The sequence below is a fragment of the Homalodisca vitripennis genome, chromosome 2 (genome assembly GCF_021130785.1).
Source record: "Homalodisca vitripennis isolate AUS2020 chromosome 2, UT_GWSS_2.1, whole genome shotgun sequence".
Classification (NCBI taxonomy): Eukaryota; Metazoa; Arthropoda; class Insecta; order Hemiptera; family Cicadellidae; genus Homalodisca; species Homalodisca vitripennis.
The window spans coordinates 160,865,065-160,889,673 of NC_060208.1; positions in this window are offsets into that span (position 1 = coordinate 160,865,065).

Sequence of the window (24,609 nt, forward strand, 5' to 3'; positions counted from 1 at the left end):
CTTTAGTATTTGTAGTTACTTTTATAGTATTGGTTTAATAGTATTTGTAACTAGATATGGTAATATTTACATTAGTTCCATAACTTATATTTATGCATCCTGTCCTTTAAACATTTCGAGCAGTAAAATTTTCAAAAACTAACGGGAAACCTACCTCCCAATTACGGACCCTTCTGCAAGGAGTTACCAGTTTTTAATTAATCTAAGAATGTAAACGGTCTGCCTACAAACAATCTCTGTAAAGCACTAAATTCCCCGTCATTCTGGTAGGATGCTCAAGAGCGTGTTTGGCGTATTCAAAGGCGTATTTCAACGGTCGAAGAAACTTTTCGGCGTAGTCGTTCGCTGCAAGTCGATGGATGGATAGCAGCTGTTCCAAAATCCATAACTCCTAATCAAGTTTGTATAAAGTGGAGAGGCTCAATCTGCGAGTCCTAATAAAAATAGTGCACTAAAAATATAGAAATTGTGATTGCTGCTTTGTATACTAAAACTATTCAGCAATAACTATTTATTACTTCTTCCACGCTTTGTAAATCAGGGAATTCGATATATGTATTGAGACACTGTCTTATTGGGTTCAACAACGCCCTTCAGTGCGGTGTAAAACCTTTTAGTGGTAAAGTAGTATCGGCATGGTTGGTACTATCTTGAGAAATTCTGAGGTTTATGTATACTATTCGATTGGGTTGGTTAACTGGTGTAAAAAATCGACTTTATGACATTAAGTGAGTATAAACATGTATTAAAAATGTTTCAGTATAAGTGTGATAATCAGTATAAAAATATTGACACAACTTATATTGAAATAGGTTAAATCAATAACAATTGAAAAAGGTGTGTTACCTGCAAAATAGGTATATGTATTTTTACAATACGGGGATGAAAGCTATGTTATGAAAGACAATATTTCCTTGTTAAAACTATAAAATAAAACCTTAACGTGAAATGACATTTCTATAAAGACTATGGTCCAAGGTCAAACAGCCAATGGCAAAAAGTGCCTAACTAGAAATTTTTCCTAATTCAGTGTTGATTACCTTCATTTGTTTTTTTGGTAGGCGGCAAAACCTTCCTTCAAAGAATTACATAATCCTTCCAAATCATACTTTTTCAAAACAAAGAATGCAAAATTATGGTTGGAAATTTTGGAAGTTTGTAATCAGATCTACATAAAAAACATGTCAAAAGTTAGTTTAAATTATACTATTAGAGAGAATTAGAATACCATTATATAATTAAAGAAAATATTATTTTTTATTAAATATTATTTTGAAATTCCTTAAATAAAATATTCGAAGAATAGCCTATATCTAAATTTATAGAGAACACATTCCATATATACCATTCTGACATATATGTTACATTTTTAGAGTTCTTATGTTACTATATATGAACTATAAAAATTCCATATCTTTTTGGCAAACAAATATTTCTTTATACTGGATTTTAATACAGATCATCGGAATTATTGTTAAAATGTCCACACCACCTCTTCAAAATAAATTATCACATCATATTCATACTTTAAGGTGTTGTATAAAATGTTTTTTTGTATTCAAAAATATTCCAAAAATATACTGATTTTTACTATTCAAATTATATAGACTAATTCAAACTGGAAAATATGGTCATAGACGTGAAAAATCACATGGAAAATGTTCTTGATATTTTATTCATTCGTGTTTCTTTTATTATTAAAAACATTCTGCAACTAAAGTAACTTTTAGCGTTGATTTAATAAATGTTCATGTGTAGGTTGGCGACAAAATATATTGGTATTATTTTTATATTTAATATTACACCGACCTAGTAAAAAGGTTACAAACATTCAACATAATAGTTTAATACTTAATAGTGTATTATAATGTAAATCATATACAATATATTAATACAACTTATTAGTATGTTTACGTTTACCAAAGTAGGCTATTTCTAACGCCTCTTCAAATTACATGCATGTGTATATAATCACGTGCACAAGTCATACATACAGCTATTCGAACTGAAATCAGGGATTACATTTAATATTTAAAAGTTCTCAACAACAGAACATTCAACAAATATATTTACTTCCTATGCACATTACTTTTCATAAGCTTTCACATCGAAGCACTCTGCGTAAAAGTACGTGTTTCAGCAGGCTGTTATGGAACACTCCTGTCTCCATTAGGTTACCATTACTGAGAGTGGACCAATCTTGTATACGTCATCTGTACTGTTCCTCGCTACAGTGAATCGACACAGACGATAGTTGTTTATCTCGGTTTTTTAAATTTCAATCTAAAAACTTTCATAAACATCCTAATAATCGTTTAGGTTTTTTTTTCAGATAATATGTAACTTAATTAGGATAAAATTAACTTCTAAATTTTTCCTAAATATTAAAACTGAACTATATTTAATTATAAATTAATATATAATTAGTAATTTTAATTTAATATTATAATTTTTATAAAGAACAGATATATTTACTGACTGTATGAAAAGTAATCGGCTGTTTTAATTAAAACTATATCCTCTTATAGGATTAACTTAGGAACTTTTGGCACAAAATGTCCCTTTTTTAAAATAGAAGAATTTATTTAAAAAACACTCTACGTGGTATGAACTGTATACCTAGATACAATTAGATATCAAAGGCAAAGCACCACTAATTCATCATTAATTCTCCAACTTCTGGATATCTCAGTTACAATGTGGCAGATAACCACACATTTGTACATTAACACATATGGGCTTAAATGGTGTTACCAGTACAATAACTATGTTTATGTTTTTAAACTCCCCACCGATGGTATAGAAATAGGAATTTAATCACACATGCAATAAACCCTCAACAGGCTACTGGAAATGGAAATATCTTAGACCGGAAGTAAATTACAATAGCTAAAAGTTGTATCTTTTTGACTCAAGTAGAATTTTTCGTCTTACGTACGTATGGTAACATTTTGATCAAAGACATATGTAACATTTTTTATCTAAACGTTGCCTATCATAGCCTGAAGTAGCTGCTTTTATCATAGTGGAATTTTCAAACCTACCTATTTATATACTTTCTTGAGCATGACAATAAGCCAAACACTACTACTGTTCCTGAAATACCTGATACCGAAAGTTAGATATAATTCCCGGAAGTAGTCGCTTTTTATACTGAATTTGATATGTATAAAATAACTTGACCAGATGTAAATGATTAGAAGTATCACACAGATTAGAAGTATGATTAGAAGATTTATATATATACACACTTTATTGTTAAGGCCATCAATACCAACGCTGCTACAGTACCAAAAATACTTTTGATCTGTATTAGAATGATGATAATGACCAGAATTTGATTCTTTTTTGCTTGAAGTTTCCATACCAACTTATTAATCGGGGTAGAAATGCAAACGCTACTAGAACACCAGCAATAACTTGGACCGGCAAGAACGTAACAAGGGCTAAACGTATATAGATTTTTATTGATTTAGACTTCTTATTCCGATTATGTACAAATTTTTTATCGTGGCAGAAAGGAAAATTCTACTATAGCGTGTGAAATATTATTGGTTCTAACGATAAGTATTTCTTCACGCGCTAATCCTAAAAGTTTTATTTTGTATTTCTTAATTGTTTTAAATCTTAGTAATGAACACAGCAATATACATTAAATTTATACATGCCTACATATAATTGAAAATATATAACATATTTATAATAAATCAAAACTGCTTTCGCCAAGATTACTACAGCTTTATGGCCTAAAACAGTTCGTGTTTATCTTCAATTGCTTAAGCTATTCACTAATTTGTGTTATTCTTCGGTAGGCATAAACATCTAACTTAATTACATTTAAAACACAAACCAATTCTTTAAACTTTTATTTTTACAAAGACTTTCGGTAGCAAGGTCATCTTCTTCATACGCATCACTCTTCCACTTCAGGATACCAAAAACGGTTCTTTCAACTAAAGTGTCAATTTCTATCTAGTGTGTCAGAAGATTTCCATATCTCTCATTGAGCATCACTTATAGATACAGTGTTTATAAAGCCCATTAAAAAAGGCGTAGTTGCCTATGACGTAAGTTTGTTCAATAGGAAAATTTGGATAATAGGAAATGGCGTGCATAACCATGGACAACAGATATTTACATGTAATAACAGCCAAGAAGGCCACATAAATATATATATATATATTATCTTCTTCACATAGTTACAGGAATCAATTGTTAAGTTTATCCTCCTTAAATGTGGTGGTGTAGGACGTACCAGAAGTAGCTAACTAGACTTTTACCCCTGTTCTTAAAGCTATAATCAATAGTTTTGTTCTTATTAGGTTGTACATTATAAATAAAGTACATATTTTCATCCTCTTTGTGTACAAGAAGAACGGTTATAATAATGATTCATTACTAATATAATAGCAACAATGATGACTGTGAGGATAGAAAAAAAACGTTATATTGTATATGTTTAACAAATCGAATATATGGGATAATTTAAACGAGGTAGAAATTTTCGCGTAACAGGTTTCATTAAGGTTGTATTCAATTGTGGTTGTAAGTCTATTGGTAAATTTTGACTAGATCACATATTAAAATTCCATTCGATTGTGATGAGTTTGTTTATACGTTTAATTAACGTGCAGTTTTTCTCATTTCCATCTCAGTTATCCATAAGACGAGAGAAAACGATTCACTAACGTTGAGCTGAATTCAATGGAGTGACATGCACCATTATCAATCTCTGTATTGCCTATATATAAAATTAATCTTCATAAAGACTTTTTACGTTTATTTCGATTCATTCATAAGGTATCGTGTGGACAGATCCGTTTTCTAGGGGAGTCCTACACTACAGGCTGGCCACCTGCGTGCGTAATTGCATTTTTTCCTGCCTATACCTAAAAAAAAGAAAAGAAGTCATGCAGACAGATAAACATATATATATATATATATATATATATATATATATATATATATATATATATATATATATATATATCATAGAGTGAGGATCTTCGATAAACCTTAACTAATGATAGCCTATAAGTTTGTTCAAAATATATTACAGCAGTCAAATTTGTTTCTAATTTCATTTTTAGAGACCTTTATATAACGTATATTAGCTCATATCTGTTTCCTTCATATATTTAGATTGACAAGATTATACAAGGAATAATATCCTCAGACTTATTACCGAACGTTACATTATTATCATTATGATAGAAACTGGATTTAAAATAATTTTAAAGTATATAGACAGTAATACTGTAGTTAATAATACTCAAAGAAAGCTTCAGTTGTTCAATAAATGTTATAAAAGCTAAATGTTCAATTGCAATTAGTCCATTTGAGAGTAATAAAGTAACGTAAATTCAAATGCAGCATATTTTATTCCTGTTTATAATGGAAGAAACACTTGTTTGCTCGGCATAAACAGAACTGTATTTAAGTAAACATTATCCTCTGTTTGCATGGAGCAACTCGTTTTAAATTTCATAACTGCAATTACAGTCTCATTCGCCAGTTTGCTTTGCATGTTTCGAGATTCTATTATTAACAGGCAATCAACTTGTAATTGTCAGACAATCACCATTCTTAGCACGTCGTTTTATTAATTCATATTAAGTGATCTTTCATAATTTTCTCTGAATTTATCATTGGGGTAATTTTTATCATTTACAATCTGATTACACTACATGCTTCATAAAACGCGATTTAAGTAGTTTAATTTTAAAATTTACCTCGATGAAAAACGTTCATTATACAGTAAATACCTCGAACTTTATAAGAGGATAACTTAGCACCTATAGTGTGGCAAATTATTCTTGGGCATTAAAAAAACTTCAGAATTTAATAAAGAGGATTGTGAGTATTAGGAAATCAATACACTTGGAAACCTTTATTTTCTTGTTTAAATAATGAACATTCATTTGTCAGCAAAGATGTTCTTATCAACATTATTATAATTATACTTCATAAAAATTATTCATATATATGCACAGACCGCTGTAAAGACGATTTTTTTTTTAGAAATGGTTCTTTATGGTTTTATTAGTAAGAACGTATTTTATTAGTAAGAACATTACCCACCCTCCTAACAAAAGAATGTGCAGTCAGCGTAAAGGCATATTCTTTGAAGCGGCCAATAGCTTTATCATGACATAGAAAAAAAAACTATATACAGTCTAAGCACAGGACAATTTACTGTAAATTATGAGGTCTCCACAGGTATTAACATTAAGAAAACCAAAGCAGTTTTGAAAGGAGTCTTTAAAACTCGAACATTAAAACTTGTAATAACCACGCCACCAAATTTGTGTTTAAGTATACGTAGTAAAATCCAATTGTAATACTTGTAATGGCATTTATCTACACACCTACCTTATATTTGTTTTATGTATGTTTTAATGTGTATATTTTACAAACAAAAGGTGTTCCATGAACCAAAGCAACCTCTTAGTCCTCGTAAGCGTTTTCCAGATCACATTACAAAAAAAATCTTATATTACTATTTCTTGAAAAATTTTGGCTTTAATATATACACCAATATTTATTTAAATGGTATTAAACCGAAAAATATTAAATTTTTATTATTTTTTTTATTAAAACAATAATCACTTGCCACTTTATAAAATGTTTTTTCTAGCCTAAAATAGCCTCTTGAAATAAAGTTTAACATGTGTGGACTGAACATGGCTCTCTTAGAGAACTGAAATATGAAAAAATTGGATGTTGCTTGAAAATACCCCTGTTTTCCATTCTTGTTTCTAATTTACATACATGCAATGATGAAATTGTTTTAATTAATAAACCTTGATTTAAATACCTAACGTATATTTCACACTAAGTAAATATAAAAAATACTATTAATAAAGAGTCTACTACAAATATTAATTAATTAAAGTATTATTTAAAATCAATCTGGTACTTCTCAAGTTTTAAATTCAAACATTTAATCATAGTATGTGTGCGCATATTAAAAATAATAGTAATAGATACTAATTATTATTATTTGAACTAATCTGTAAACCATTAGAATTTTTTTTATCGAATGTAATAAAACAGATTTTTAATCAATTTCTGTAGGAACTATTAGTTATATTTTTTCCTTGTATCAGAACTACTACAGTTACTATCTTTATCTATTTAAATGTAACTGTAGAACGATAGCCTGCCAGCCTATACATGAATAAGTGGACATCCATTGGGTTAGTTTATTGATTAGTTTAGTCCTACGAGCAGGTAATTAATTTATTCAACTAGTTCTTTTAACTGTACGTTTAGTAGAATTGTTAATGATTGTATAATGAAGTATTTTTTCTGCTTATTTCCAAAAGAGTGAAACTCAACTTTAGTTACGCACAAGATGGTAACCATCTTATATTTTAACACAAGGACTATAATCCATTATCATTCAGACAACTTTCCCTTGTTAAAATGACAAATAAAACATACCTTGAACAGTAGAGAGGCTTAGCTTCAAAATATAATCATCTACTGAAATAAATGTAAAAACAATTCCTAATTGTGTTAGAACTAGAACATTAGTAAGTAATTCAGTAAGGTGATAATGACTACACAGATTTTTGTATACTCCTTTCACAGTAAAACCTGAAAATATGTAGATTGCCTCTTGATAGTGCCTTCTTTTATATTTTTTAATGGTTTTGCAAACGATAAAGATCTCGTGGACTAAAAACTTACAGATAAACTCTACTATAAATATGTACAATTGTGGCCAAATAATTAGTTGATGTATTCAAAACTAGCTAATACAAATTTTAATTAGGTGAGTGTTTAGTGGAGATTCTTCCCCCAGTTGATGGCGAAAGTAGATTTCCGTCTCTATGTTTGTCTGACTCCATACTTTCCGACATAGTTAAATTTGGTGGTCGATATTTGATGTTAATCTCCACCTCTACTATCTATATATCATATCTTTGAATGGTAATATCGGTTCATTGGGAAATCACCCTTCGGGCTAGGGATTAGTGTATGTGGTATTACATCGAAGATTCCCACACTGCCCTTGTGTGTACAACCATGAAACTCATAAACCCGTAGGCCCAAACCAAAGATCTTTTATCTTCAACTAATTTAAAAACTATATAATTACTACCAATGTTAGTATGCATCAAGTGCAAGTTTTATTTACGTATTTGCAGTTAAAATATCAACTGAGCGTATAATTAGGTCCAAAAGCCTAGTTATTTAGTACCCTAGATTTATATTTACTATAATACATCTCAATAAAGAGGAAACTGTATGAATAAATGACATTGATTGTACCTATACCAGGGATTTAATTGGTTTTCAAAACAACTAATGTTTAACTCTCATCAATCGCCTTAAAAGCGAATATATATGGAACATGTTTAGAATCACTTTTATCTACAAACATTACACATTTTCTGGATTAAGTTAGTTATTGTTAAAAAAATTAATGTAAGATCATAATTATGGCTACGAACTTTTAAAACCAGATATAATTATTTCAAATACAAATAACATGTATGAAATCAAGGTAAACATAATTTCGGTCATATTAGTCCACAATATACCTTGCATAAAATGTTTTATGATTGGTTTGTAAATAAGAGGTAAAATAATGTTACATCATAACATAGCAACAAAATATTCATGTTATTACAAAATAAATAAAACTGTATCATATTCACGTGTGTCTTTATAAATTATGTTATTTTACTCATTGAAGTTATATTTAAATTGATTTGACATACTTTTAAATACACTACAATGTATGTGTTGATTAGGTTAATTGAATCAGTAAAACAATAGCTATTGTATTATATGTCCTTTATATTATATTGCAAAAAATTTGAAATTTATACCAAGTCAAATATAGCACAGTATACTTCACATACAGTATTTACATTTTTACTTCATGAAATAAATAGTATTTAGTTATATATGCACCATATTTTATTATTCACACAATATACAATTATTCAAAAATACTTGCATAGTGCATCATGTAATAGTTACTCACCTTGCATATCTGTTGTAATAGATTATTGTCATAGTCAATGTTGTAAGTGCTAATAAGTAAGCAACTACCGCGTAACTTTAATCCAGTAAATCCAGGTCACTTTAGCATTAATGGAAGCTAATGCAGTCTAGACGCGTGATTACGTTACGACAAATCCATTTGCTAAATATTCTCTTTGCTTATATGTTTTGTTAGATTACTGTCATAGTCAATGTTGTAAGTGCTAACAAGTAAGCAACTACCGCGTAACTTAGTAAATCCAGGTCACTTTAGCATTAATGGAAGCTAATGCAGTGTAAACGCGTGTTTACGTTACGACAAATGCATTAGCTAAATATTCTCTTTGCTTATATGTTTTGTTAGATTACTGTCATAGTCAATGTTTTAAGTGCTAACAAGTAAGCAACTAGAGCGTAACTTAGTAAATCCAGGTCACTTTAGCATTAATGGAAGCTAATGCATTATAGACGCGTTTTTACGTTACGACAAATCCATTAGCTAAATATTCTCCTTGCTTATATATATTGTTATATTACTGTCATAGTCAATGTTGTAAGTGCTAACAATTAAGCAACTACCGCGTAACTTAGTAAATGCCGGTCACTTTCGCGTTAATGGAAGCTAATGCAGTCTAAACGCGTGTTTACGTTACGACAAATCCATTAGCTAAATATTCTCCTTGCTTATATATATTGTTATATTACTGTCATAGTCAATGTTGTAAGTGCTAATAAGTAAGCAACTACCGCGTAACTAAGTAAATGCCGGTCACTTTAGCATTAATGGAAGCTAATGCATTATAGACGCGTGTTTACGTTACGACAAATCCATTAGCTAAATATTCTCCTTGCTTATATGTTTTGTTACATTACTGTCATAGTCAATGTTGTAAGTGCTAACAAGTAAGCAACTACCGCGTAACTTAGTAAATCCAGGTCACTTTAGCATTAATGGAAGCTAATGCAGTCTAGATGCGTGTTTACGTTACGACAAATCCATTACCTAAATATTCTCCTTGCTTATATATATATTGTTATATTACTGTCATAGTCAATTTTGTAAGTGCTAATAAGTAAGCAACTACCGCGTAACTTAGTAAATCCAGGTCACTAGCATTAATGGAAGCTAATGCAGTCTAGATGCGTGTTTACGTTACGACAAATCCATTACCTAAATATTCTCCTTGCTTATATGTTTTGTTAGATTACTGTCATAGTCAATGTTATAAGTGCCAACAAGTAAGCAACTACCGCGTAACTAAGTAAATGCCGGTCACTATAGCATTAATGGAAGCTAATGCAGTCTAGACGCGTGTTTAAGTTACGACAAATCCTTTAGCTAAATATCCTCCTTGCTTATATGTATTGTTAGATTACTGTCATAGTCAATGTTGTAAGTGCTAACAAGTAAGCAACTACCGTGTAACTTAGTAAATGCAGGTCACTTTAGCATTAATGGAAGCTAATGCATTCTAGACGCGTGTTTACGTTACGACAAATCCATTAGCTAAATATTTCCCTTGTTTTCCGCTTGCCTATTTATTTTATAATGTATGTCAAAAGTGTTATAGCAGAAAAGCATGTAATAGCATATAATATATGAAAGTTGCATGTAAAGTGGTTTACAACTATTTTTATTACAACTATTTATTTACCCAATTAGAGTGCTTACGAATTAGTATATAAAATTTTTTTATTAAAATAACTTAATTTCCTTATTTACTCATCGTCATTAAAAAGATCCCAGTAATATTCAATAACTTATTAACCAGAATATTACTAAGATCATTCATTTTACTAAGAATGTACCACTTGTAATCACCACATAAACGTCTCAAATATTAATGGTTTCCCAAATTTAGTATGCTATTGTATGAAGATCATTAATTTTACTAAGAATGTACCACGTTTAATCACCACAGAAACGTCTCAAATATTAATCGTTTTCCTACTTTAGTATGTTATTGTAAGAAGATCATTAATTTTACTAAGAATGTACCACGTTTAATCACCACAGAAACGTCTCAAATATTAATCGTTTTCCTACTTTAGTATGTTATTGTAAGAAGATCATTAATTTTACTAAGAGTTTACCACGTTTAATCACCACAGAAACGTCTCAAATATTAATCGTTTTCCTACTTTAGTATGTTATTGTATGAAGATCATTCATTTTACTAAGAGTTTACCACGTTTAATCACCACAGAAACGTCTCAAATATTAATCGTTTTCCTACTTTAGTATGTTATTGTATGAAGATCATTCATTTTACTAAGAGTTTACCACGTTTAATCACCACAGAAACGTCTCAAATATTAATCGTTTTCCTACTTTAGTATGTTATTGTATGAAGATCATTCATTTTACTAAGAGTTTACCACGTTTAATCACCACAGAAACGTCTCAAATATTAATGGTTTTCCCACTTTAGTATGTTATTGTATGAAGATCATTAATTTTACTAAGAATGTACCACGTTTAATCACCACAGAAACGTCTCAAATATTAATGGTTTTCCTACTTTAGTATGTTATTGTATGAAGATCATTAATTTTACTAAGAATGTACCACGTTTAATCACCACAGAAACGTCTCAAATATTAATCGTTTTCCTACTTTAGTATGTTATTGTAAGAAGATCATTCATTTTACTAAGAGTTTACCACGTTTAATCACCACAGAAACGTCTCAAATATTAATCGTTTTCCTACTTCAGTATGTTATTGTATGTGTTGGGCATGAGAACGATGCAAACTGAAGATAGAGTAAAAGGTACAAAGTAATGATTGAATGAAAGATTAGAGCTTTTAATCATAATTTTAATATTATTATAATATATAATAATAATAAAAGTTTAATTTATTTCTTTTATAAGAAAACATATTTATACCTCATAAAAATACAGAATTTCTTCTTAATGTTATTCTTTTATTGGTAGTAATGATAGTAGTGTCTATATAATCTTAATGGAACTAAAAATTTAAAGCGGTAATTACAACGTTTAAAAATAACAGTATAGTAAAAATAAATGTTTGCTAAATTGTTTGTGTTACGAATTTTTTCTATGTTAAAAATATTTATGAGCTCAAAAACTTTAAAAATGTAAAACTTAATTGTTTGTATATTATTCTTTATCAGGTGTTTTTATTCATGCTCTGAAAGTCAAATTAAAGATGTATTTTAAAATACTCTTATTACTCATAAAGCATAATGAAGGCCTGCTAGGGAAGATTCATAAGAACTTTGGTATAATTTAATGAACTGGTAATAAAGTTAACATGACTCACTAAGAGAGTTTTTCGTCACTCCTTAATATTACTTATAATTTTCCAAAAATTTTAAAATGCTATACCATTCGAGCTGACTGATATTATAGAGTCGGCCATTCGTCTCTACTCGTGCAGTGTGAAACTTTGCATGTTTCGAATCTCATGAAACAGTATTGCTCGCAAGCATTATCTTTCAAATTATTTCTGGGTAGTACAATGAAAACTTCTTTATTCTATGCAACTAATCCTTATATGACTTTATAGAAGATCTATGTACATAAAATTAGCTAACAACGACATATCCTAAATATACCTAATTTTTATATAATAATCACTACAGAGAATAGCGGGTACAGATTTGAAAGTTGTAATACACGAGCCTTACAATTCTATGGGTATACCCTCATCATTTCTGTTAAATAGTAATAGGACAATAATACGAATAATGCATACAGTTATATGCAGATGGTTCTACTGCAGGTGTGCCTGTAATATTCATGATGGGCAGCCCCGACGAGGGGTATTACAATCTCTTACTTACATACTACTTGTAGTTGAAACAATGAATATAATTAATTACTTGGCTGTAATTTTCCTCAGCCATACACATCCTGTAAAAAGGTAAGTATATCACTTTTCTATACTAAACTATCTGCATTAGATTGGGAATACTTCATTTATTATTCGTAGGTAGTTTTTTCATACTATTTGTTATAGAAAACCACTAGCTCAACCAGGTTTTTCTAAATTTAACCAGAACCGTCGCTAATATCGTCTATCGTCGACCCTGTCGCCTTAATTATTAACGAAATAAAGAAAAAATAGATTACGATAAGGGATTAAGTATAGTAAAAAGGTATTATATACACCTGTATCCTGAAAAAAAAACAAAATAAAACCTTGTGAAGTACTACATTTCACCACTTTTAACACAGGCACATTGTAAACAGATTTTAAAATGTTGAATTCCAAATTTTTCCAACAAAAGCATTCATTCTCAACACTCCGTAATTAGAATACCACTATAAGATCAGATAGCATGCATTGTTATCCTGATCTTATCGCCTTCCGTCATCGATAACAAGAATCGAAGTAGAGATGTCGAAAGCCTATACAGTATTCTTTTCGCTCTACACGGCTAAGCTGGCCAGGGTCCGGTATGCCCAGATATCTTAAAAAATACTTTATTTGTAAGTTACTTGTGGAAGATAACTGTTGGAATGGGTGGGGCTATCTTAGTTTTAATGGATTTTTTTAAAGTCTAAACATGATTTATTATTGTCTTTCATAATTTTCCATGCCCACTTTCACTGGAAGAAGCTGGAACATATACACGAAGCTGAAACATATACACGAAGCTGGAGCTAGCTCCCGTTATTCAAGGAGGCCTGACTGAAATAGTGCCCTTTATCAGTCCTCATTAGATATTGCAGAAGGTGACCCCTACCCAAAACTCTACCAATCATGCTATTCCGCAAGGAGCGTAAAGGTTTTTTGTGACTAAGTAAATGAGGCGTTTCTACATGATCTTCTTTTCATGAGTAAAAATACTTGGCCTAGCCCAATATAAGTTCTTCAACTAATAATCACAAGAAAAATCTGCATCGTTTTATATTCCAAATGAATTGCAGGAATATTAGTATTTGAGTAAAAATAGAAATTTTTACTGGAAATTTGTTTGTATATTACTTGTTTCATTAAAATAAAACCTTTTTGTACATAGTATAACCGAATTTTTAAAGCGATTGTGTACATGTATTAAAATGAGAACTTCACCACTGATTTACTTTTATTGGGGTAAATTCGCTTAAGGTATTCGTATACGTTGCTTTGAGTAATGCACACAATTTACGTCATCCGTGAGATTGGATGCACAGTACAGCGATTACCAGAACTGAGGCGGGTTCAACCAATAAATAACTGGATAATGTGTCATTAGTGAGCCGTTGCTCCGGCATTAACATAATTTGATGTCATTTCCTAATGAGGCAACACCGTCTACCGTAATGTAACTGTTTAATGTTACTACTGTTTAGGGAGGGGCGGCTTTAGCTTGATCAATGCAATGTGTTCCGGGTACACCTAACATAAATGTAGTTTTGTTAACTATATTTATTTAAAATAACGGATAGGCAAATTACAGTAAGCTACAGCACAAATTTTCAAGGTTCTAAATTATTTGACAATAACTAAATATAAAAAAAACTATAATTTGATTGCTTTTTGACGCCAAAAGTTAACAAACTAAGCAGGTGAGATAAAATTTGGGAGATACAACATTTGTGAGGTCGTGAGAGGGTATTTTCAGCAGCGATAGCGCTACTACAATGGTCTAACGGTCGCGAGATAATGGCCTCCGTAATGGACTGTCTCTATTAGGTTGACAAATGATGTCTTTAAATAACTGTTACGTGTTTCACATTGTAAAAAATGTTATGTTGTTAAATGTTTAATATTCAATTATTAAGCGATAACTTTTTATCGTGTATTATTTATTTAAAATGAATCCTAAAACTTCAAATTTCAATATTTTTGTTGCTTGTTACGTTGTTTTATATATATATATATATATATATATATATATATATATATATATATGAATGGAAATTTTTATAAATTTATGTGATCAGGTTCAAAAGCGCTTAGTTTTTATTCCCTTCTTACACTCAGAGAAAGAGGTGAAAGATCGTCACATCCTCAGATGTATGACATTACACTGCGTGCGGTATAAATATCACTGTAAATTGCGTCAAAAAGGTTATATTGGAAGTCATTATGTACAAGTGTTAAATGAGAAATTTAAAAACCATATTATTTAGCTGGGGTTTTTTTTTTAATGTTTTACGGTTTTATAAATATTACCTTCCCCAAATAAAAAAGAATTGGAATAAATGTTCTTATGCAGAAGTGACAGAGTGCAGGACCGTGCTATAGTTTTATGTAAGAATTTAAAGAACTTACAATAATGATGCAAAAAAAGAAACCAAATTGTGATATCAATTTGGCCTAGTGATAAACATTGCAAATGTATCTTTGAAATTAACACCAAAACGGATTTATGTTTTTGTATTTCTTAAGAAAATAATAAGGATATTTAAATTCACCAAAGTGTTTGCTATTGTATTCTTACTGGTAGTAATTCAAATATGGGTGATAATTCCTACTTATTAAACCACCACTTTAAAAACAAGGATCAAAATGGTCGGCTATCAGGACCGGACTAATAACCAGTTGCTAGTAGTTTGGATATTGTAGGTTGGAAGTAGACCTTGCCAATTCACAAAAGTGTCCTGCCAGTGGAATTTATATCTGCTAAAACGATCGATCGGATTATTGTATGTGACTACAGTTCTGTGTTGAAAATGCTGGACTAGTTATAGAAATATTTTCTCCTCTGTACAGATATATTGTATCTAATGCATTGGTACTTTAAAGGGTAATAAGACTGACTTCTTTTTTAAGAGGGGGAGGTGCTTTTTGTTTTACTAATATTATAAAAACGGAAGGAAGTTAATACTGTCGATTATTATTTCAAGAACCATATGAACTAGAGACTAGAGAGTATTTTTTAATAAAAAATTAGTTTCTTTTTATATTGTCAATCTAAGTAATACTTTACAATCAATAAAATAATTAAATATAAATGTTTAAATTAATTGTAATTTAATTCTTAAACGAAACTATTACTTTATTTTTACAAATCTGAATGATTCAACTTATTAGTATTTAATAAATATTCCACAATTTTAAGTTTATTATAAAAATAGTTTTACAAACATAATATGTAATAATAAAACATTACTTTTGGGAGATAAGATTAGAAACAAAACTAACTATGGACAACAGAACCCCCAGGACAATTTCATTTCATTATTAGTATTATCACTTTGTATTTCTATTTTGATCATTGATTTCCTTATTAGCCTTAATCTTCCTTTCTTCAATAATTTTTCGCAATCCTAAAATTGTATGTTCTGGTTAAAAACCTATTTTTGCCGAAAAACATAACCTTTTTTGCAATGAGCCCCTATTAAAACATAGGACCAGATCTACATATCCTAATTTAAAGTTCTTAAATGATACAAAGGTTGTTTTAATCTTCGGAAAATAATCATATATCTGGCGGTGGAGACAACGCTTAAGGAGGTCGGGTTTATACAAGCCCTGTATAGATTTTGTAAATGTGTAATCCATAAGACATAAGTAATAATCAACAATTATTCATAGTAGATTGAAACACTGTATGCCAATAAGAACAAACATTTATTGTTGACTTTAATTCTCTTAATATTTTTAAATATTTAGTACGCACACACACACACACACACACACACACACACACACACACACACACACACACACATATAAATATATATATAAAATGCTAGATATTTCCTAAATCTATATAGAATAGAATATTTTTAGAAAACTAAAATATTCAATTTATTATGAAAAACATCTGCCTATAGTGTTGCCGAGATGCTTCTGTGAAAGTAATTAATAATACGTATTTCCATTACTATTTATAAGACGATACTCACCACCACCACGGCCTCCACCAATACTACTACCACCACCACGTGTGAACGTTGTTTAAATATAAAAATTAAAAGCTTTTTTCAACAATTACCAAAATAATATTTAAAAATGGCTTTTTTTAATAACACATTAATTCACTTATTTCAGAAGCCAATGAGAGATAATTTGTTGAAAAACATTAGTATTGAATAAGTAAAATATTTGTATTAGGTAGTAATCAACTCTTGATTATACAGAATTAGCGTAAATGTTTCATTGATAACAACTTGCTTGATATACACATGAAGAATCATCTCCCGAACTAGTACCTACATAGATATGCAACAAGTGTTTTGTAACAGGGTTCGCTCAGGTTGCATGTAAACCTGCAGTGTCTTAGCTCATTTCATTCTCGACATGCCGAGTGGACTGATAGACAAATAAAGTATAACACTGGAAGACATTTTTACCTTTTCCAGGAAACAAACCAGAAGTTGTGTCGGCTTACTGAGTAGTAAGCTTGAATAACACTGGTCAAAGTTTCATAATTGTACATGGTTCATCAAAGAATTCACTAATAACTTGTATGCAAAATATTAAATATTTGGATAAATCTTTTTTAGATACCTTGCTACATATTACATTCACATTCTTGCTTATAAATTTCGTTTTTATACAAGATTTATTAAATAATAAATCTTCTGGTGAGTTAGGGAGAGTGCTACAAAGTACTCTGAAAAATGCAATACAATCAGATCTTATCACGAACGTTTAACATTCACTTTCGCTTAGTTTTTCTTGCCATTTAAATCAATAAATTATCTAATTGTCTTAATATGTTACATTTTATAATGTCATGTGGTTTACCTAGCTTATTTAAACATTTATTTATTCTGAGATTTTCTTTTTGCCCATAACGCCATTGGTTACCACATGAGGGCACCGGGAAACATGCAGGACAAATAAATTTGTATAGAGACAGAATAGAATCGTATGTAATTATTACACGTGACATAAATAAACGTCATGCGACCTAAATATCCTCAAATTATACCAAAAACTGTATTGCTAGAAACTGTATTTATACGTACACAATGACTATTCTACTATATGATTCAGTCAGAATACAAAACAACTCAAGCAAGTAATGAGGTATTGAAATTGAGCTGAAATTTTATAAAAAATCACATCACAGCCTGTTATTTATTGTTTTCGCTTATATTTATTGAGGTTACATTGTTGTTTTTGATTACCGGGTAAACATAATGCTTTAAAACGCTTTTTGCCCTATAAAGTACAAGGCCCAGCAATAGGTTCGCTATTTAGCTAAAATCATATCCTTTTAAGAATATTTTATACCATAAACAAAAACCTTTCTCACCTAACTATATACGCTAAATTACAAAGAGAAACGTGTATTTTGTCCTTCTTATATAGTTTAACTGTTTATTAAATAACTAGCAGTTACCCGTGATTTAATAGCCATACCGTAATAGCCATATCCTTCAAAATGGCATATTAAAAACCCCTGGAATATGTTGATTATTACTCGAATATATCACAAACTCTTGATAAATTTCAGAATAACATCAATTTCGGTTGAAAGAGCAAATTTTTGAGACCTTGAAGTGGTAGAGTGAAACAATTTTTATGAGTACCAATGAAATACACGAAATTCTCTGCAACATTCCAAAATATTTCAATGAATAGCTCCACAGCTTTCAGAAATACTTTAAATACTTTGGGCCAGGGTAAAAACATACTAAGTCCGTATTACTTTTACTTGAAGCAAATATTCTATAGTATAATTGCGTATTAGTATTATATTAAACTTTAGCCATAGGTAGATTTGTTTATACTATGTGATATTTCTGTGTTCATTACTAAGTGGTTGAAAAGGACAAATAATTTATTGGCTTATTTCAGATTTAACATGTAAAGAAGAATTTTTAGTTCTAATCATTTATACTACACACACGTAATAGTAAAATTTTCTGTTTTATCCTTATCCAGCATAAGACAAGACTGCCAAATTTAATAGTTGCAGATATCGAACTGTTGGGTGAAAAGCCAAATATAGTTGTATATGTGTATATATGTGTATTTAAACCACATTGGATGGTCTATCCTAATGAAAATAGTTGTTGTCTTTTTGAACTACATAAAAAATATTAAGGTGTATATGTTGAGTACATTAGTGTCATATTTAATATTTCTAAGGAACAATAAAAACACAAACATAGTGCTTCTATAGATTGAAACCACTTTTCAACTCTTATGGGTAGTTAATATTCATAATAATCTTTCTTTTTTTATAGAATAAGATACGTATGTGTAAAATATAATTGTCGTAAGAAAACTGGCATTTTAAAACAAAGTATAGTTTTTTTAGGGGTTTCAACCACATTTCAAACCCTATTGGTAGTTAATCTTGGTAAAAAATACCTTTTATTCACCCTTTGAGATTATAATAATTGTGTATGTCAAATGTAATACATCGATAAATAGGAAAACGAAATATAGTTGATCTAGTGGCTGCAATCCCATTTCAGTTCCTACGGATGTTTAATCTTTATGAAAATGGTTAAATGTTTGTATTTATATTATAAGGCATACGCGTACCAGATTTAAATTTTCTAGCATATCTAGTACTGGGAACGTGTGATGAGTAATTGCGGGCTTTTACTTTCATATAGAGAGATTTAGTATTTACAATATATGTGAACAATAAATTAGTAATCGCAAGGTACATCTGAAAGGTATGTTAAACCAAACATAATTATGTAAATGTAAAGTAAATAGTATATAACATGCTTATAGGTAGACCACTTCATATATGGTAAGCTTCGGGCAATTTTAACTTGTGTCATAACTAGTTGATTCATTATTATTCCTCAGCTCCAGGCCTTTAATCAGTTAATTGTTAACACGATACTACTGCCGTTGTCTATAAATACCTATATTGAGTAATTATAGAATGTATAATTTATCGTTCATACATTATATATAATAAAAATATAATACTCTTAAGGATTCCAAGCCTAATGGTCTTTATATCTTCTACATATTATATGTATCCGGTCATTTATAACATAGTATTGACTATTGAACCCTCCCTATTCTCAAGTACGTAACTTCATTTTTGGTAAACGTAAGATAATTTATTGGACAATAAATTTCTCGTCGGTCTAGTTACACATATATACCGGCATGATGATAGTTGATAAATAAATAAGTTTTCCATACAGTTACTCTTCAAATTATAGAATTTGGACAGTTTGAGAAATATAAAAGAGCAAATATCGGCTGTTAGTTTCATTTTTTGCCTTAACCTGCAGACGGAAAATATCACTTCGAAAGTTCGATTTCAAGTTAGGGAAGAAAGTTGAGCCAAACCTGTATAATGACTTCACTTACATCTTAAAAAATTATGCGCTTTTAAAAAGAATATATAATATTAAGAAATTAATAAATTTTTATTTATTTACATTTAGAATTATGCTTAGCTTTGTTGCTCTTACCTTAATTTTAGATGACTGTTATGCCCTGATTATCAGATTTCTCTTACGTAACTCTCTCATATGAAACATCTTTATTTTATTTAAGTTTTTATCAAGCAAATATATTCATTTCAATGACTTTTATGCCCTGATTATCAGATTTCTCTTACGTAACTCTCTCATATTAAACATATTTGTTCTATTTAAGTTTTTATCAAGCAAATATATTCATTTCGATGACTTTTATGCCCTGATTATCAGATTTCTCTTACGTAACTCTCTCATGTGAAACATCTTTATTTTATTTAAGTTTTTATCAAGCAAATATAACACCTTTTCAAAATGTACAAATCGTTCCTATTCATCAAAAATACTGTAAAGTAAGAATTCTTAATTGGAACAATTATTAATTTGATTATCCATAGAATTTCATAAGGTAAGAAAAATATATGTATACGCTGCTTCATATAACCTTTAAAATCATTTAGTCTATGATTTTACATCAAATCTGGGACAATGTAGATCCTCAATCTACACAATATTCTTGGTATCTAGTGCCTCTCGCTGATAAACTATATATCCTCCTCAAGTATGCTACCAATTTATTCATCTAAGATTTTCTTGCATTAAAATCATTAGAACAATTGCTATTCCAGTTCATTCTGCGAGTAAGTTTATGAACCTTTTCCTTTCATATGTAGCCAAAATTAACTCACTTTCGTTCTAATAAACTCTTAGAAGCCTACTGCCACGTTTATAATCATGATCATAACTTTTCATGCTACTAATAGCTTCATAAAACAAGAATATATGAGCTGAAAGAGGTCACAAGTTCTTGGAATTCTTATAAGACAATAACTCCCATTTACTGGAAGATTAGAGCCTGCATTAACTTTCTGTCCGTAAAGGAATTTTATCACATACTTTATTACTCGGGGCTTCTAGGACTTTCTGACCTCTAGTTTCGAGCTTCTGTAAGGGCTGGGGCAGTTAATTTTACCTATATACCTTTAATTTGGGATAAATAACTTTTTATAACACACAACTTATGTAATGACGTTCTTTAAAAATTTAAATCTTACTGTATAGAGCCATCTTCAGTAGATGATGTTTAAGCATAAGCATTGTTAACTAAAGATAGCTATCCACAGTACAGCAGATATATCTCAAGAATTGTATTGTATAAACAATGTTTTAACGTGGTGTGAACTGCACGCTACATGCGTTTTATGAATTATCGCCATTTGATTTGACATTAACAAAAAGAAATTTAAACCCTTAAAATAGTATGAACCAAGCTTAGTTAATTAGTGGTATGGCATTAATTAATTAGGGTGTGCTATCGCGCACCTACAAATGGCCACCCATGACGTCAGTTGGACACAAGGGCCACTTATAGCGAAATATCTCCTCATTACCAATGATTAGCGGTACTTTGCTTAAAACTAAACTATTTTCATAATAACTTAAATATTTTTTGCATATTATAAATATACAGTCTTTGTATGTAGCCTAATGAAGTACATAACGTAAAAGACATATATATTGTTCAAAATTAACGCTCTTCTAAAGTTTATTTTCCTCCTATGACGCATAATGTATGATTCACAGGTGACCGCCCGAAATCACGATACACTCTCTGGTACTATCTACAAGGACAATATGTTTTATCGAAACATATTTTTCTTTATTGGCCTCTGAATATATATTAGTGTTTTTTTAGTAGGGAATATTGTGTAAATATCTGTAGTCGAAATTGTAAAAATATGATATACAAATATCTCTTTCAAAAATCTACAGAACACAACATTACGTAAGAACACATTACGTAATAAATTTATTCAGTAGCTATTTACTTAACGTGAAATTCACTAATTTAAGTAACAAGTATTTAATTTTGTTGTTCGTTTCTTACGTTATTATATACGTTATTTCTATAAAAATTTATATATAGACCTTTTTTAAATGAAGAGAAATTTCATTTTAAGCACTATGATCGGTCCCAACAGAAGGCATCAAGACATGGAAGTGATAAGCGATCAGTATATTTTTTAACTTTTATGGTTCGTAACTGAAGCTAATCAAATGATCGTTTTGAACATGACCAGAAACTCAAGGCAAAATGTATCATTCCAGTATTGCCAAAGTATGTTTAAATTGCTAGTTTGAGATGTTTCCTATATCATGTCTTATTATTTTTTATTTATATTTCTCTTATTACGGCTCATCTTATGTGTAACTAGCACAATCACAGATTTAACTTCCAATGGGATTTTGCGCGTTTAAATACGTACATTCTATATGAAACTAAATGAATTTACATAGTATAATTTAATTAACATGGTACATTGTGTAAATCATGGAAGAATCAATTTATTGAATATTTGAAAAAGTAATATTAGAACTAAATATATCCTGGAATGCAATTACTACAACATACAAAGAAATGTATTTAATAAAATCTTATTTATATATGGAAACTCAAGGAACTAAATAAACGCTTGTACTTTTGTAAGACTATGGCTACGTATGTTCTAAGCCTCTGTGTCTGGATTGTTTACTGTGGCCGGTGACCTAATATTTTGAAATAAAGCATTTTTAAAGGATTAGGTGCACAGAACAGTGTAAATTAACACACTTGGTAGGTCTTAGACCTTAATAGTAAAACAAATATTTATATATTTAATTGAGAAATTAAAGTTTGTTGAAGAACATTCGTACTTGTTTATTTAATGTTTAATAGTTATGGAAATAAATCCTATTATTTAATATTATATTATATATTTATTATTTCAAGTTTATATATATATATATATATATATATATATATATATATATATATATATGTATTCTAATATAGGCTATATTTGAATATATATATATATTTCGGTTTAACGCTTCAGACTATTAAGAGAGAGCCCGATTTTTTTAAATTTTATCAAATAAATTTTTACTTGCGATGAAATTTTTCAAAGAAAGTGAGGGAACAGTGAACGCATGGTCGTGGGTCGCCCTACCGTTGGACCTCAAAAGAATCTACTAATGCCCCGGACCTCAACACTCATCGTCCATGTAAATGATTTATATCGCGTACAATAATACAATCTATTGTTATACTAAGTGTTTATGCCAGGAGGCCATTATAGGCTCAATGGAACTCAATTTAACCATTAAATCATTATCAATCCATATATATATATATATATATATATATATATATATATATTATATAATTAATTTAACCTGTCGGGTGACTATATATATTTATAAATAGGTTAAATTATTTTACGAAGTTTGGTGTAGTCACTTATGGATACTCTGTGTCTATGCATGATACGTATAATTATAAATAATATGGTGTAGATATAGGAACAAATATGTTTATGGAACAAAGAGGAACTGTAATCTGAAGTATATAACTTTGCCCACAAAACTGTTTATTCAGTAACATTCTATACTATTTTTATGCTGAAAATAAGTTCGAAATGTTACATACAGTTTAAGAATATTTTAAGTTATTTACCGGGCATGCCTACTTTTACTGCTTTTTTTGTTTGTTCATATCCTTCATATAAATACGCATGTTATTAGTTAAATTAGAAACTGTTTAACAAGTCAATATCATGTTAAGTTTTAAAATGTTGTTCCAAAAATAACTAAATACTTCAAAATTAGGTATTCTATCATAAATGTATAAGAGTAATAAAATATAGCTAAATGGTACAGAAATCTATATTTTTACTAATACGAATGTATTGAAACTATTATTTACTATCTGCTCTTGTGATCATACTAATATACATTTAAATAAAGCCAAGCAACGTAAACATCGCCGGTTAAAATATCACGGAGCTATAGAGATGCCATAATTTATCGCAGGGGAATGTAACTGTAGAATCAATATTGTCCAGTTCAACAAAAAGCATATTCCAGTTACTGGTTTACATATCCAAGTCATTGTACATAAGCTTGTATTATTGTGGTGAACTGAATTATATATATACAATATTGTGTTATTATACCAACTGTATCGAAATACCAAGAGTTTCAATACAGTTAAACATCACTGGGTCGATAGAACCAGGATTTAATTTATTTAGGAATAATACGTTTTATTGAGGTGGTTTTTTTAGTTTTTTAGTTATTTTGACAGATTGTCTTAATGACTTAATATAAAGTATTAATACAATTGATTGAACCAGAACCTGTTCTGAGTGGAATACACTATTTTCTATTCATTAATGAAAGAAAAGTTACAACAATCAAATAATTTTATTTGAATACTCGAGGCCTTTCATCAGCAAAGACTCCATCGTAAGGT